We start from the raw sequence: 17,475 nt of genomic DNA, 5'->3' as shown, positions 1-17,475 counted from the left end.
GCTGTTAGTCAATAAATGATGTGCAATTTTTTTTTTTTGAGACAGGGTCTCGCTTTTTCCCCCAGGCTGAAATGCAGTGGCATGATCATGGCTCACTGCAGCCTTGACCTCCTGGGCTCAAGCAATCCTTCCACCTCAGCCTCCTGAGTAGCTGGGACTACAGGTATGTGCCACCATGCCTGGCTGTTTTTAAAAAAATTTTTTTTGTAGAGACAAGGTCTTGCTATGTTGCCTACGCTGGTCTCGAACTCCTGGCCTCAAGCTATCCTCCCACCTTGGCCTCCGAAAGTGTTGGGATTACAGACATGAGTGACTGCACCTGGTTTGACATGCAAAATTTTAATTTTTGAGGAGAATTTTGGCTTTTTTGAAGTCTGTTTCCATGACACAAAATTTCAGAGTGGGGTAAAATAAGTCAGAAAAAAGTAAAAAGCATTTGAGCTTTTAATCCTCCTAGATATGTATTAATTTGAAGTTCTTTTTTCTTTTTTTTGAGATGGAGGCTTGCTCTGTCGCCCAGGCTGGAGTGCAGTGACGTGATCTCGGCTCACTGCAACCTCCGCCTCCCAGGTTCAAGCGATTCTCCTGCCTCAGCCTCCTGAGTAGCTGGGATTACAGGTGTGCACTGCCACACCCAGCTAATTTTTGTATTTTTAGTAGAGACGGGATTTCACTATGTTGGTCAAGCTGGTCTCAAACTCCTGACCTCGTCATCCACCAGCCTCAGTCTCCCAAAGTGCTGGGAATACAGGAGTGAGCCACCGTGCCCGGCCAATTTGAAGTTCTTTTGATGGGAGGTATAATAGAAACCCACTGTCATTAAGTGCCTTGGTTATGTTACTTAAACTTTCTGAAGTACATTGTCCTCATCTATAAAATGCAGACACCAATATATATTTTCATAAGATTGTTATGAGGGTTACATGAGATACAATATATAAGAAAGCATTTAGTATAGTGCCTGGCATATAGCAGGCACTTAAAATGTTAGCTCCCCTTCCCTTTGTATAGGGAATATACGTATAAGAGAGCCACTGGTATTGTCTAACAGCAGTAACGTTTAATTACTAATGTCTATTGAATACTTATTATATACTAGATATGTGCTAATACTTATTATGTACTAGATTTGTGCTAAGCTTTTTACATGCATTATCTGATTATATCTTCACAACAACCCTATAAAGGAAGTACTACTACTACCCACACATTAAAGATGAGAAAACTAAGGCTTACAGAGGTTATACAGCATAACAGAGGTCACGAAGCTAAATAGAGAAATTTTTAAGTGGTTGTTTTTTTGGTGGTGTTTTACTGATAGATCATAGTTGTGCATATTTTGGGGTTACTTTTTTTTTTTAAGAGACGGGCGGGGTCTTGCTCCATTATCCAGGCTGAAATGCAGTGGGGCCATCATAGCTCACTGTAGACTTGAACTCCAGGGCTCAAACAATTGTCCTGCCTCAGCCTCCCGAGTAGCTCAGACTACAGGCATGAGCCACTGCACCTAGCTATAATAACTTTTTATTTAAAAAATTTTTTAATTCAATTTTCCTCTTTATTGGCTTGGAAGTTATGTACTTTTAGAAGTTATCCTTGAAATTTTAACATGCATGATACATTAATTTAAAATTAACATAAAACCTAAATTTTAAATATTAATATTTTAACCACTCTTTTAGTTGTCCAGTATTTTTTTTTAGCCTCATAAATTAGATAGCATCATCATCATTATTATTTTATACAGGTAGCACTTGTTTAGATTTACACAGGTGCTTACGAATTTCTTTGCTCACCGCTCACCGTTCCTTCCTGTATCTCAGACTTCCTTTCTGGCACCATTTTTCTTCTTCCTAAAGTAGAATTTCCTTAAGTGAAAGTCTGTTGGAGGCAGTTTCTATTTTGCTTATCTGAAATGTCTTTGTATTTCACCATCATCCTTGAAAGATAGTTTCTCTGGACATAAAATTCCAGGTTGATCATTCCAGGTTATCACATTGAAGATAGTATGCCCTCTTCTTCCAGCTTCTAATACGGCAGTGAGAAATCTATCTTTCTTATTGATTGTGGTTTTTTTGTAGGTGGTGTATCTTTTCTTTGGTCCTTTAAGATCTTCTCTTTTGGTGTTTTGCAGTTTTACTATAACATGACTGTGCATGAATTTATTTATTCTGTTTGGTATATGTTGTGCTTCCCATAACTGTGGTTTCATTTCTTAGCTTCAAAAATTCTCAGCTCTTAGGTCTCTAAGCACTTTGGCTCTCCTTTATTTTCTTTTTTCTTTCCTTCTAGGACTTCAGTCTTTATTTTAACCCCGTCTTTTAACCTTTTATATTTTCCATTTGCTTATTCTCTGTATTGCTTTCTGGAGAGTTTTTGTTTGTTTGTTTATTTGTTTCTGAGATGGAGTCTCACCTGTCACCCAGGCTGGAGTGCAATGGCACAATCTCGGCTCACTGCAACCTCCGTCTCCCAGGTTCAAGCAATTCTCCTGCCTCAGCCTCCCAAGTAGCTGGGATTACAGGTGCACCTCACCACGCCTGGCTAATTTTTTTGTGGAGATGGGGTTTTATCATGTTGGCCAGGCTGGTCTTGAACTCCTGACCTCAGGTGATCTGCCTGCCTCAGCCTCCCAAAGTGCTGGAATTACAAGCATGAGCCACCAGCCTGGCCTTTGGAGAGTTTTTAAAAAATATCTGGCTTCCTATTTACTAATTCAAACTAACCCTGAGATTTTGATTTCAACAATTTTTCATTAGTAGAAGTTTTATTTAGTTATTTTTCACATTTGTCTGGTGATTTGTGATTTTTTATTTTGTGATTATTTTATTTCTTTAAAAATGTCATATTTTTAGTCTGATTATTTTAATATGGGACAATATATGAGGTCCTTGATACCTGACAATATCTGAGGACTTTATTTGTCACTTCTTCCTTGTTTGTATGTTTGATGATCTTTGATTAAGAGGTTCACGTTTAACGTTTTGTGAATTTACGAGATTCTGGAGGCCTAAATTGAGGACATCTTCCTTCAGAGGGAAAGATCTGTTTCTGCCGAGAGCTAAGTACAGAGGGATTGTGGGAGTGCCACACAACTGGGAGCACATTTAAGCCAGTTTCCCCACTTTACCTCAACCATCAAGTTTATTCCTGACCAACCAACTCCTGAATCTCAAGACTGATTTGGTAATTTGCCCCAGGGTAATTTGATCTTCATGTTATCTTTATTGCTCACCTCTTGGATTTTAATTTTGGTGTTTGGGGGCCCCTTGAAGATTATTTCTACTTTCCAAGACTCAATAATACATTAAAAATTAAGCTTATTCAAGACTTAATATCTGACCACCATACTGCCAGGGCTAGAGGACCTCTAATTCTATTTGTCCTGCTATAGCCAGGACAATCTTTAACATCAAGTGTAATGATATAACTCCCTCCCCTCATGCTTAAAAATCTTTCAAACATTCCTCTCAGCCTTCAGGATGGAATCCAAATGGCTAATGCAGGAGGATCGCTTGAGGCCAAGAGTTGGCCAGCCTTTGGGAACACAGCGAGACCTTGTCTGTAAAAACAAAACAAAACAAAACAAAAGTGGCTATTCACTAGTCTTTTCTTTTTTTTTCTTTCTTTTTTTTTTTTGAGACGGAGTCTCTCTCTGTCACCCAGGCTGGAGTGCAGTGGCGCAATCTCGGCTGACTGTAAGCTCCACCTGCCGGGTTCACGCCATTCTCCTGCCTCAGCCTCCGAGTAGCTGGGACTATAGGCGCCCGCCACCACACCCAGCTAAATTTTTTTATATTTTTGGTAGAGATGGGGTTTCACCGTGTTAGCTAGGATGGTCTCGATCTCCTGACCTCGTGACCCGCCTGCCTCGGCCTCCCAAAGTGCTGGGATTACAGGAGTGAGCCACCGCGCCCGGCCCACTAGTCTTTTCTTTGGCCTCTTTCCCCTATTGGCCTTTGCACACACTGCTTTGTTGAAAAGAACCAATATTCTTCCTTCCACAACTCCTCTTTGTAGTTAAGCATTAAGTACAGGGGTCACATTTCCACATAACCTTCTCTAACATTGTTTACTTCTCCACTCCACCCTCTGGATTAGGTTCTGCACCTGGGTGTGCCCATATATACTTCTCTCATAACTTCTATTATATCACATTGCAAACAACTATTTCTCCTGACCAGAGTACAAATTCCTTAAGGAGAGAATATCCCTTATGCCGCAAAAATATTTTTGAAAGCATAAATTTATGCTTAAAAGTAAATGTTAACCTGGCAAAAGTTCAGCTTGAGCCATAAAATATTCCTTAGACATCTCCAAATTTCCTGAGGGTCTGATCTTTGACTCAAGGTTGGGATTAGTTCCTTCCCCTGCCTGCCTCATGGCTACTCCAAGTCATATTTGTTTTTTTGGTTTTGGTTTTGTTTGGACACAGGGTATCGCTCTGTCGCCCAGGCTGGGGTGCAGTGGCATGATCTCATCTCACTGCAACCTCCACCTCCCTGGTTCAAGCAATCCTCTCACCTCAGCCTCCCAAGTAGTTGGGACTACAGGCGCGTGCCACCACACCCAGCTAATATTTGTATTTTTAGTAGAGATGGGGTTTTGCCATGTTGCCCAGGCTGGTCTTGAACTCCTGAGCTCAAGTGGTATGCCCACCTCAGCCTCCTGAAGTACTAAAATTACAGGTGTGAGCCACTGTGCCTGGCCCCAACTCATATTTGTGACTCCTCTTTAAGGAAGGGGTAGGCTATTTTTTTTAGGTTAACACTTGTTTTTTTTATAGTTTAGCTACCTAATTAAAGTTAAACTATAACTTCCTTCAGAACACGTAATTATGTAGGCATTATTTATTCTCGTAATAAATCTTAACAGGTGTGCAAACATTTTAGCCAATATTAAAGCAACTGGAAGAAAGTTTTCTTTTGTTGTCTCATTTCCTCCTGACCATGTAACTTCTGTTTCAGTGACAGTGACATCAGATTGTCCACAAAACTATAAATGAGAAACAGTATAAAGAAATGATGAAGATCAGGATAAAGAAACTACATTTTTGAATGTCACACTTTCCTATTGTAGCATCTCAAAACATACAAAACTTTCCAAACGAGTTTTTAACTTTTTTATTAAGAATATGCAATAATAGACAAAAGTATAAAAACATATATGTAGAGTTTTAAGAAAATAATTATAAAACAAACACCTGTATAACTACAAGAAAGAGACTGGATTTAGAAAAAGAAAATAACTGAGAAAAGAGAGAACATGATAGTGAATGTTCCCCTGTACTGTGGGTACATATGACCAATAAAGATTATAATATTGTCATCTATAGTAATATTTAGAACAGATTGAAACAAATTTAGGTGCAGAATAGCCTGGAGGTAAGGGAAAATACAATTATTTATATTTAAAGGTCATTTTCCTCTTAGTGTATCTATCTAACTTAGTGAATTCTCCAGCCATTCATAATAAAGATTCTATATTAAATGGCCAATGCTTTGGTATGTCTGAGCAGGAAGACCTAGCACGTACATACTAAAGTTCACCATTTGATCATTAAATCTCATTACCAAAGGCTATCTAAAGAAAATTTTAGGACCTACCCAACACAGATGGAATTGCACATTGTCTCATGGCTAATGGAGAATCTCAGAGAATTTGCAGAATAAGATATTCAGATAGTGGACTTTAATATACATCTGTAGGCCGGGCGCGGTGGCTCACACCTGCAATCCCTGCACTTTGGGAGGTCAAGGCGGGTGGATCACCTGAGGTCAGGAGTTCGAGACCAGCCTGGCCAACATGATGAAACCCTGTCTCTACTAAAAATACAAAAATTAGCTGGGTGTGGTGGCACGTGCCTGTAATCCCAGCTACTCAGGAGGCTGAGGCAGGATAATCACTTGAACCTGAGAGGTGGAGGTTGCAGTTAGCTGAGATCACACCACTGCACTCCATCCTGGGCAACAAGAGCAAAACTCCGTCTCAAAAAAAAAACTGCAGGCCCGGCATGGTCGCTCAGGACTGTAATCCCAGCATTTTGGGAGGCTGACGTGGGTGGATAACCTGAGGTCAGCAGTTCAAGACCAGCCTGGCCAACATGGTGAAACCCTGTTTCTACTAAAAATACAAAAATTGGCCAGGTGTGGTGGTAGACGCCTGTAATCCCAGCCACTCAGGAAGCTGAGGCAGAAGAATTGCTTGAACCCCAGAGGCGGAGGTTGCAGTGAGCTAGATCATACCACTGCACTCCAGCCTGGGCGACAAGATTGAAACTCCATCTCAAAAAAAATTGTAAAAAAGAAAGAAAAATCCCATTATAGAAATGTATACTTTAGGCTGGGTGTGGTGGCTCACGCCTGTAATCCCAGCACTTTGGGAGGCTGAGGCGAGTGGATCATGAGGTCAGGAGATCGAGACCATCCTGGCTAACACGGTGAAACCCCGTCTCTACTAAAAATACAAAAAATTAGCCGGGCGTGGTGGCGGGTGCCTGTAGTCCCAGCTACTCGGGAGGCTGAGGCAGGAGAATGGCATGAACCCAGGAGGCGGAGCTTGCAGTGAGCCAAGATTGCGCCACTGCACTCCAGCCTGGGCTACAGAGCAAGACTCTGTCTCAAAAAAAAAATTAATAAATAAAAAGAAATGTAGACTTTAGAAAGTGAAAGTGTTCTAGAATCTTATCCCCTCTAGAGGATCACTACCAACAGTTTAATGGGTACTTTTCTAGATTTTTATATACATATTCTATGTTTACACTTATTAATATTATTTCTAGAAATGGCATTACACTGAGTGGTAACTTTTTTCATTAACCCATTATTCTGGGTATCATTCTACATCAGTAAATATACTTCTTCATCCCTTGTAATGACTGCATAGTATTGCATTTTAGATGCACTATAATTTTATCTATCCAAGCCCCTTACTGATGTGCATTTAGGTTGCTTACAGTATTTTGCTATTATTAAAAAATGTTGGCTGGGCGTGGTGGCTCAAGCCTGTAATCCCAGCACTTTGGGAGGCCATGGTGGGTGGATCACCTGAGGTCAGGAGTTTGAGACCAGCCTGGCCAACATGGTGAAACCCAGTCTCCACTAAAAATACAAAAAAATTAGCCGGGCATGGTGGCCCGTGCCTGTAATCCCAGCTACTCAGGAGGGTGAGGCAGGAGAATCCTATGAATCCAGGAGGCAGAGGCTGCAGGGAGGTGAGTTCGTGCCACTGCACTCCAGCCTGGGCGGCAGAGTAAGACTCCATCTCAAGAAAAAAAAAAAAAGTAAAGACGTATTCATTTGTGTGTGTATTTCTGTTGAATATCTAGAAGAAAATTCTGGGTCAAATATTACACATATTTAAACTTTAAAGATTGCACAATGGGAATTCAATAAATTCAGACAGTCAACACTTTATGCTGAATTTCCACTTAGTCAAGTATTCAAAGTGTCCTTCCTTATTCAAACTTCCTTGAAGACACACCTTAAAACAACTCTGAAGGTTAAAGATCTTAAAAGTTGCCTGCTTGGCAAAAAAAGAGGAAAGAAGGGCCGGGCGCGGTGGCTCACGCCTGTAATCCCAGCACTTTGGGAGGCCGAGGCGGGCAGATCACCTAAGGTCAGAGTTTGAGAGCAGCCTGGCCAACATGGTGAAACACTGTCTCTACTAAAAATACAAAATTAGCCGGGTGTGGTGCCGCATGCCTGTAATCCCAGCTATTCGGGAGGCTGAGACAAGGAGAATCGCTTGAACCTGGCAGGCGGAGGTTGCAGTGAGCTGAGATCGCACCACTGCACTCCAACCTGGACAACGAGAGCAAAACTCTGTCTCAAAAAAAAAAAAAAAAAAAAGAGGAAAGAAAACAAAACAACTTAAAGCATCATTAAAAAATATGCTCATAAGGAGTTTTTAAAATAACATTAGAAAATACTTGTGATAAAGTTGAATGAAAAATAGCCAGCTATATAATTGAGTATCCAGGATTATTACAATGATATAATAAAATAATGTCTACATTAAAACATGGCTTTTTAACCTTTCCAAATTATCTACAGTGAGAAAATATCACTTTTTAAAGGAAAATTTTCAGAAAAAAAGAACCCCTCCATCTCCCCAAGTCTGAAGATTTAACATTAAAATTGCTTCACCTTCCATGAGAGAAGAAATGTTATCATGTTGCTTTGAACCCTTTTATATCTGCCCAATTCCAAAGCCCAAGGAAAGTATAATGATCTTCAGGGGTTATCAAAAATTCTACAAGCAAAACTAATTTTATTATTTTTTTCCTCCTAAAAAATTACTCTAAGAAAATTTAGTGTACTGTTTGTCCTTGAGTCACTCTATTAAAAGAGTGGTATTCAGGATTTGATGTAAATTCCTCTTTTACAAATTAATGTGATTCATCGAAACTCCAATTCCTATTTCCACATCCACACAGCTCATAAAGACATTTTATGTATGTATGTATGTATTTGAGACGGAGTCTCAATCTATCGCCCAGGCTGGAGTGCAGTGGCACAATCATGGCTCACTGCAACCTCTGCCTCCCGGATTCAAGCGATTCTCCTGCCTCAGCCTCCCGAGTAGCTGGGATTACAGGGGCCTGCCACCACATCCAGTTAATTTTTGTATTTTTAGTAGAGACGGGATTTCATCATGTTGGCCAGGCTGGTCTCGAACTCCTGACCTCAGGTGATCCACCCACTTCAGCCTCCCAAAGTGCTGGGATTACAGGTGTGAGCCACTGCACCTGGCCAAGACATTTTGTAAAATAGATCAAGCATTAAAAGCCCACTCTGTTTAATCCTATTGGAGAATGAAGAACTGTGACCTGATGTTGTTCTGGTTTAACAGACAATTTCAGCCTGATCGTGAGGAATGGATTATAAATATAGGCAAATGGACAGGATTTCTCAATGAATGAAATGAAGATTGAATCCTTTCAGGTTTATTTTAAAAGGTGGGTAGAAAGATGCAAAGCTAGTTACAATGATCAGTTTATTAGTTTTTGCAGGGCTTCTGGTTTTTTTTTTTTTCCTTATCAAAAGTTTAGCAAATAAAAACAACATGCTAATGCATTGTCAGTGAAAGGGAAATGCAAAATAAAGGAAAGCAACTGGTCATCTTTGAATTCCCATATAAGCTTTAAATCTCATTCTGGTCAGTAAAAATATCATTAGTTGTTTTACCCTAAAAATTTTTATTTTTTTTATTTTTTAGACATAGTCTCCCTCTGTCACCTAGGCTGGAGTGACCTGGCCGGAAAGAGGAATTTTAATTGCTACACATTGTCCAAAGAAAACGGAAGAAAAGCCAGGCGCGGTGGCTCATGCCTGTAATCCCAGCACTTTGGGAAGCTGAGGCGGGCGGATCACAAGGTTAGGAGTTCGAGACCAGGCTGGCCAACATAGTGAAACCCTGTCTCTACTAAAAACACAAAAAATTAGCTGGGCAGGCGTGGTGGTGGGCACCTGTAATCCCAGCTACTTGGGAGGCTGAGGCAGGAGAATCATGTGAATCAGGAGGCGGAGGTTGCAGTGAGCTGAGATCGCACCACTGCACTCCAGCCCGGGTGACAGTGCAAGACTCTGTCTCAAAAAAACAAAACAAAACAAAAAACAAAAGAAAACAGAAGAAAAGAGAAAGTTGAGAAGGGGGAGCAAAAATTTGAAAACAGGCCAGGCTCAGTGGCTCACGCCAGTAATCCTAGTACTTTGGGAGGCCAAGGTGGGAGTACTGCCTGAGCTCGGGAGTTCAGGACCAGCCTGGGCAACACAGTGAAACCCCGTCTCTACCAAAAGTACAAAAAAAAACTGGCCGGGTGCGTCTGTGGGTCCCAGCTACTTGGGAGGCTGAGGCAGGAGAATTGCTTGAACCCGGGAGGTGGAGGTTGCAGTGAGCCGAGATTGTACCACTGTACTCCAACCTGGGTGACAAAGTGAGACTCCCATCTCCAAAAAAAAAAAAAAAAAGAAAAAAAATGGAAAACATGTCCAGGCTCTAAGTCTATCTCCCCACAACTCACGTGATTTTTTTAAACAATAAAATATTTATCAATTTATTCATCCACTTATATTTAGCTTGAATCTGAATGACTTATGGAAATTTTAGAAATTAAAATCCATCCCCAAAACAACCAATTATAGTATCATTACAATAAGTATTTAGCCATCTTAAGGGACAACTTCAAAAGAGGCAGTACTCCTTTGAATATAGAAGTTTTCATATGTTTGTTAAAAGAGCAAAATAAACTATCATTAGAGTGAACAGGTAACCTACAGAGCGGGAGAATTTTTTTTTTTTTTTTTGAGATGGAGTCTTTCTCTGTCACCCAGGCTGGAGTGCAGTGGCATGATCTTGGCTCATTGCAACCTCCGCCTCCTGGGCTCAAGCGATTCTCCTGCCTCAGCCTCCCGAGTAGCTGGGATTACAGGCATATGTCACTAGGCCTAGCTAATTTTTTTGTATTTTGAGTACAGACAGGGTTTCACCATGTTGGCCAGGGTAGTTTCGAACTCCTGACCTCAGGTGATCTGCCTGCCTTGGCGTCCCAAAGTGCTGGTATTACAGGCGTGAACCACCGCACTTGGCCTTTTTCTTTTTTTTAAAGAGATGAGGTCTTGGCCTGGTATGGTGGCTCCTACCTATAATCCCAGCACTTTGCCAAGCTGAGGCGGGAGGATAGCTGAGGCACGAGGATCACTTGAGCCCAAAGTTCGTAACCAGCTTAGGCAACATACTGAGACTCCATCTATATAAAAAATTTTAAAAATTAGCCAGGTGTGGTGGCGCATGCCTGTAGTCCCACTTACTCAGGAGGCTGAGGTGGAAGGATCCCTCAAGCCCAGGAGGTCAAGGGGGCAGTGAGCCATGATCATGCCACTGCACTCTAGCCTGGGCAAGAGAGTGAGACCCTGTCTCAAAGGAAAAAAAAGAGAGAAACAGGGTTTCACTCTGTCATACAGGCTAGAGTACAGTGGCACAATCATGGCTCACTGCAGCCTCAAACTCCTGGGCTTGAGTTATCCTCCCTTGTGGTTAGGACTACAGGTGTGTACCACCACGTCTGGCTAATTAAAAAAAAAAAATTTGTAGCAATAGGGTCTGGCTATGTTGCCCAGGCTGGTGTTGAAGACCTGGCCTCGAGTGATCCTCCCACTTCAGCCTCCCAAGTAGCTAGGATTACAGATGTGAGCCACCTGGCCTGGCTTCCAATGATTTAAAACGGACTTAGAAACACAAGCAATTATGTTACGTTCAAACCTTAGAAGAGCAAAACTAGGTAAGTGTAGATTTTTTTTTTTTGTGGTCAAATAGCTTTTCTCTCCTTGATTACTAGCATATACACATTGTAGAAAATTTGAAAACAAAAAAATTCATAAAAAATAAAAATCACCCATAAATTCCATCACCCTATGATCATATGGGTGTATGTACAACCAAACTTTTCTGTATACATAAAATACGTGTATCTTCTACCCATCAACCTATTTTCCCATCTCCTTCTCTCCCAACCCCAATTCTGGGGCATCCCTTCATAGCAAAGGTTTGTGTGAATTATGGAACAACAGTATGATATATATGTTATAAACCTCAACAAAATATTACCAGCCTGGGCAGCATGTTGAAACCCCGTCTCTACTAAAAATACAAAAAATTAGCTAGGTGTGGTGGCATGTGCCTGTAGTCCCAGCTACTTGGGAGGCTGAGGCAGGAGAACTACTTGAATCTGGGAGGTGGAGGTTGCAGTGAGCCAAGCTCCCGCCACTACACCCCAGCCTGGGCGACAGAGTAAGAGAAACTCTGTCTCAAAAAAAAAAAAAAAAAAAAAAAAAAAAAAAGTATTGAGGAGTAGAGATAGAAGAAACTGTGAAGAGTACTGATTTCATCATCTTTCACTACAGGGAGTCAGTAGGATATTGTCTAAAACTGAGTAATGTGGTAAGAAAACACAACCCCAATTTTTTTTTAACATTTTTGATTGAACTCCTCCCTCCCTCCCTCCCTTCCTTTTTTTTTTGTGTCTCCCTTTGTCACTCAACCAGGCTGCAGTAGAGGTGCAGTGGTGTGAACATGGCTCACCGTAGCCCCAACCTCCTAGACTCAAACAATCGTCTGGCCTCAGCCTCCTAAGTAGCTGGAACTACCAGCGCATGCCACCATGCCTGGCTAATTTTTGTATTTTTTGCAGAGACAAGGTTTTCCGATGTTGCCCAAGCTAGTCTCCAACTCCTGAGCTCAGGTGATGCTCCCGCCTTGGCCTCTCAAAGTGCTGGGATTACAGGCTGAGCCACCATGCCCAGCCAACAGTTTCAAACATACACAAAGTAGAGAGATTATGTAGCTCTATGTAGCCATCACCTAGTTTCAACAGTTATCAATATAATCTTTCATCTTTACCACCCACCCCACCCAAACCCAGATTATTTCTGTACAAATTCCAGCTACTATATAATTTCATCCAAAAAATACTGCATATTCTCCCCAAGAGATTAGGATTTTTTAAAAAAAGAACTGTAATACCAACATCATACATAAAACAACCCAATAAGAACTCCAGTAAGCCTTCATATTCCATCAATTGTTTAGTAAATTTTTTTTTACAGTTGCTTTGTTTGAATCCGGAGCCAAAGTCCATACTTAGTCTTCTGTATTTCATACATTCTATTTTTTTTTTTTTTTTTTTTTTGAGATGGAGTTTCACTCTGTCACCCAGGCTAGCAGGCTGGAATGCAATGGCTCGATCTTGGCTCACTGCAACCTCCGCCTCCCGGGTTCAAGCAATTCTCCTGCCTCAGACTCCCGAGTAGTTGGGATTACAGCCACCCGCCACCAAGCCTGGCTAATTTTTGTATTTTTAGTAGAGACTGGGTTTCACCATGTTGGCCAGGGTGGTCTTGAACTCCTGACCTCAGGTGATCCACCTGCCTCAGCTTCCAAAAAATGCTGGGATTACAGGCGTGAGCCACCGTGCCCAGCCTACATGTGTAATTTTAAAAGTAAAATGAAATATAATTTCATTTCATTTGGGGCCTCAGACTCCCAAAGTGCTGGGATTACAGGTGTGAGCCACCATGCCAGGCTACATGCGTAATTTTATTTTATTATTTATTTATTTATTTTTGAGATGAAGTCTCACTCTGTCGCCCAAGCTGGAGTGCAGTGGCGCGATCTTGGCTCACTGCAACCTCTGCCTCCCGGGTTCAAGCAATTCTCCTGCTTCAGCCTCCTGAGTAGCTGGGATTACAGGCATGAGCCACCGTGCCTGGCCTATTTATTTATTTATTTTTGAGACAGAGTCTCGCTCCATTGCCCAGGCTGGAGTGCAGTGGTGTGATCTTGGCTTACGGCAACTTCTGCCTCCTGGGTCCAAGTGATTCTCTTGCCTCAACCTCCTGAGTAGCTGGGATTACAGGCGTATGTCACCGTGCCTGGCTAAGTTTTTGTATTTTTAGTAGAGATGGGGTTTCATCATGTTGGCCAGGCTGGTCTTGAACTCCTGACCTCAGGTGATCCACCTGCCTCAGCCTCCAAAAAATGCTGGGATTACAGGCGTAAGCCACCGTGCCCAGCCTACATGTGTAATTTTAAAAGTAAAATGAAATATAATTTTACTTAACAGAAAAAAAATGAAGTGAAACAATTACTAAACTTCAAACATTTCTTTTTTTTTTTTTAATTTGAGACAGGGTCTCACTCTGTCACCCACGCTGGAGTGCATAATCGTAGCTCACTGCACCCTCTACCTCTCGAGCTCAAGCAATCCTACCACCTCAGCCTCCTAAGTGGATGGAACTACAGGCACATGCCACCATGCCCATCTCATTTTTTAATTCTTTTAGAGATGAGGGTCTTGCTATGTTGCCCAAGCTGGTCTCAAACTCATAGACTCAAGTGATCCTCCCACCTTGGCCTCCCAAAGTGCTAGGATTACAGGCATGAGCCACCACACCTGGCCTCAAACAGTTGTTTCTTATAAGAGATACGTCATGATGTTGGCTATGGGTTATCAAGTAAAAAGGAAAAAAAAATTTTTTTAAAGAGAAATGTGGCTGGGCACGGTGGCTCATGCCTGTAATCCCAGCACTTTGGGAGGCTGATGTGGGCGGATCACCTGAAGTCAGGAGTTCGAGACCAGCCTTACCAACATGGAGAAACCCCGTCTCTACTAAAAATACAAAATTAGCTGGGCGTGGTGGCACATACCTGTAATCCCAGCTACTCGGGAGGCTGAGGCAGGAGAATCACTTGAACCCGGGAGGCGGAGGTTTCAGTGAGCCGAGATCGCCCTGGGCAACAAGATCGAAACTCCGTCTCAAAAAAAAAAAAAAAAAAAAAAAAAAAAGGACAAATGTCCTATAAATTCCTTTCTAAGATTTAAAAAAGAGATTATTAAGAGGTTGGGGTCATTTTTAAAAACTAGATGTTTCAATTTTAGATAATGTCTAAGTGACTCCTTATTATGAAAGATACAAGTTAATATCCTTCCCATATTTTATTACCTTACTTCCCAATTTTAAAATTATAACTTTTATTCTGTGTAGACTCATAATATGTATATTCTATTCTATAACTATAATTCACCAGATCTGCTCTACTTTACCTGAATGTATGCATAGAGAGCTGATGCTGGTTACATGAGAGTTTATTATATTGTTTTTTACACATTTTTGTATGCCTGAATTATTTGTAATTTTGAAAAAAAGGAATGTTTTAAACTAAAAAATGATGTTTGGCGGGGTGTGGTGGCTCATGCCACCAAGGCAGGCAGATCATAAGGTCAAGAGATCAAGACCATCCTGGCCAACATGGTGAAACCCCATCTCTAGTAAAAACACAAAAATTAGCTGGCGTGGTGGCACACGCCTGTAGTCCCAGCTACTCGGGAGGCTGAGGCAGAACTGCTTGAACCTGGGAGGCAGAGGTTGCAGTGAGCCGAGAGCCAAGATCCAGCCTGGCGAGGGAGCAAGGCTCTGTCTCAAAAAAACAAAAAGTTTAAGAATATTTACAGTATTTCTGGGAAGTAAGATTTCTTCTTTTTTTAATGTTGTTAATTATACTTCCCTCTATTGCTTAAATTCTTTATCAAGAGCATTTTTTCCTAAAACAAACAGGAAAAACAAGTTTGTGTGAACCTTCACAATTTTAAGACTGGTATTATTCCCTTAAATCTTTCTTATGAGTGAAAATGTTAAAAGGGTGATAGTGCTGAGAAAGATTTGTCACATAAGCATAAATAGTACAATTAGATGCATACATAGAATGGGCAGTGGTATTATGTCTGCAGTATTCTACTTGACCAACCCAAAGCACTACCCCAAATAGCAATGTACAGAAGCTCAGAAATCACAGCACAGTTTTCTCACTATTCTACTAGGCAGAAATTCTAGATTAAAGTTGAAAATGAAATCTAGAATTTAGTCTTCTGGCAGACATTTAAGTTCCTCACCTATTACCAAAATGAAAGACCCCAAAACTTAATTGCATGCAGTCACAAATCTTATCTCAAAAGTTAATTAGCCAAAATTTAAAGCTGGTTAGAAATAATAAAAAGGGCTGGGCGCAATGGCTCGCACCTGCAATCCTAGCACTTTGGGAGACCGAAGCAGGACTGCTTGAGGTCAGGAGTTAGAGACCAGCCTGGGCAACAAAGTGAAACTCCCTGTCTCTACAAGAAAATAAAAAAAATTAGCCAGGCAATGGTGGCATACGCCTGTAGTCCCAGCTATTTGGGAGGCCAAAGTGAGAATATCCCTTGAGCCCAAGAGGTGGAGCCTGCAGTGAGGCATGTTCGTGCCACTGTACCCCAGCCTGGACAACAGAGCGGAGACTGTTATCAAAAATAATAATAATAATAAAAAGGCCAAGTGTGGTGGCTCATGTCTGTAATCCCCACACTTTGGGAGACTGAAGCAGGCAGATCACTTGAGGCTGGGAGTTCGAGACCCGCCTGGCTAACACAGTGAAACCCTGTCTCTATTTAAAAAAAAGAATAATAATAAAAAAAGAATAAAATGATTATTGCTAAATTTTTATCGAATCCTAATTCAGATGAATTTAAGAGCTAGACTCCACAGAAATGATTCCTTATTTAGCAGAGGGAACAAAATCCAGAGAAGTAGGGAGTTTCAACAGGACGCTTCTGCAACAGTTTAGATTGGAGGTAATAAGATAAAGAAGCAAAAATGGGAATGGAAAGGAGGTATCAATGGCAAAGAGTGCAGATCTAAGACTGCAAGAATTCTTTCATGTATTTCCAACTCTGGAACTATCACCAGTACCCAGAGAGAGGTATATGAAAACAAAATGAACTGTTACCCTTCCTCTACACCTCAATAATTCATCTAAAATCCCTAGAAGCCACACAGAACTAATTCAGATATCAAGTGGGTTTTCTATCCCCCAGATTATATCCCCAAGTAAATTAAGAGTTTTTTTTAAAGGATTATACATTATCCAAGTAAGAAAATAGTGAACAATCGTATTTACTTTTTTTTTCATCCTATGTGTGAGACCACTGAAACAAAAGTCAAAGATTACTAAGAATACTAGGTTAGGCTCTCTTCTAGGAAACATTTTTCAGTGCCCTCTTGTTCCAATAACTAAGGTCAGGCATTGGTTGCTCAGTTTGTAAGAGCTGATTCAACTGATCATTTTCAAGTCAAAAAATAAGAAACTACTGCTTTGAAAGTTTAAGGCTATCCTACAGATATTTACTTTAAAGCATGTAAGTGGCTATTTATGCCCAGCATTCAACTAAGGTCTCTCTGGCCATAAGAAAATGACCATTTAATTAAGAGCCAAGACTAATGGTTTAAACAACAACAAAAACATAATAATAATGGTTATTATTTATTGAGCATTTACATGTGTCATGCTCTGAGTTAAAATTTTTATATAATCAGGCTGGGCGCAGTGGCTCATGCCTGTAATCCCAGCACTTTGGGAAGCCGAGGCACCTGAGGTCAGGAGTTCAAGACCAGACTGGGCAACATGGTGAAACCCTGTCTCTACTGAAAATACAAAAACTAGCCAGGCATGGTGGTGGACACCTAGAATCCCAGCTACTCGGGAGGCTGAGGCAGGAGAACCACTTGAACCTGGAAGGTGAATGTAGTGAGCTGAGATCGCACCACTGCACTCCAGTCTGGGTGACAAGAGCAAAACTCCGCCTCAAAAAAAAAAGTTTTTAAAAATATAATTAGTTAATCTAATCCTACAATAGCACTATTAAGTCAATATTATCTCTATTAAATAAGAATGAAGGGAAAAAATGTGAAAATGGAGCCCAAGTCATATAGCTGATAAGTGGTAGAACCGGGATTTGAATGTAGATGTGTCTGATTCCAAAGCCTGTGCTTTTATCCACTGCTGATAAAAAAATTAGAAAATAAAAGATGGTTACTAAGCACACTGAGAGGTATGATAAATGCAAGAGAATTCAGAGAATGTAAAGTTCAGTGCTGGATTTGTGAT

General features: G+C 41.0%; 1 protein-coding gene across 1 annotated transcript in view; it reads right to left on the bottom strand.

Annotated features, from left to right (window-relative positions):
• GOLPH3L (golgi phosphoprotein 3 like) overlaps positions 1 to 17,475 on the bottom strand; it is a 50,897-nt gene that overhangs the window by 17,735 nt on the left and 15,687 nt on the right. The window lies entirely within an intron of this gene.

Source organism: Pan paniscus, chromosome 1 (genome assembly GCF_029289425.2).
Source record: "Pan paniscus chromosome 1, NHGRI_mPanPan1-v2.0_pri, whole genome shotgun sequence".
NCBI lineage: Eukaryota > Metazoa > Chordata > Mammalia > Primates > Hominidae > Pan > Pan paniscus.
This window is presented reverse-complemented; position numbering and strand designations above follow the sequence as displayed.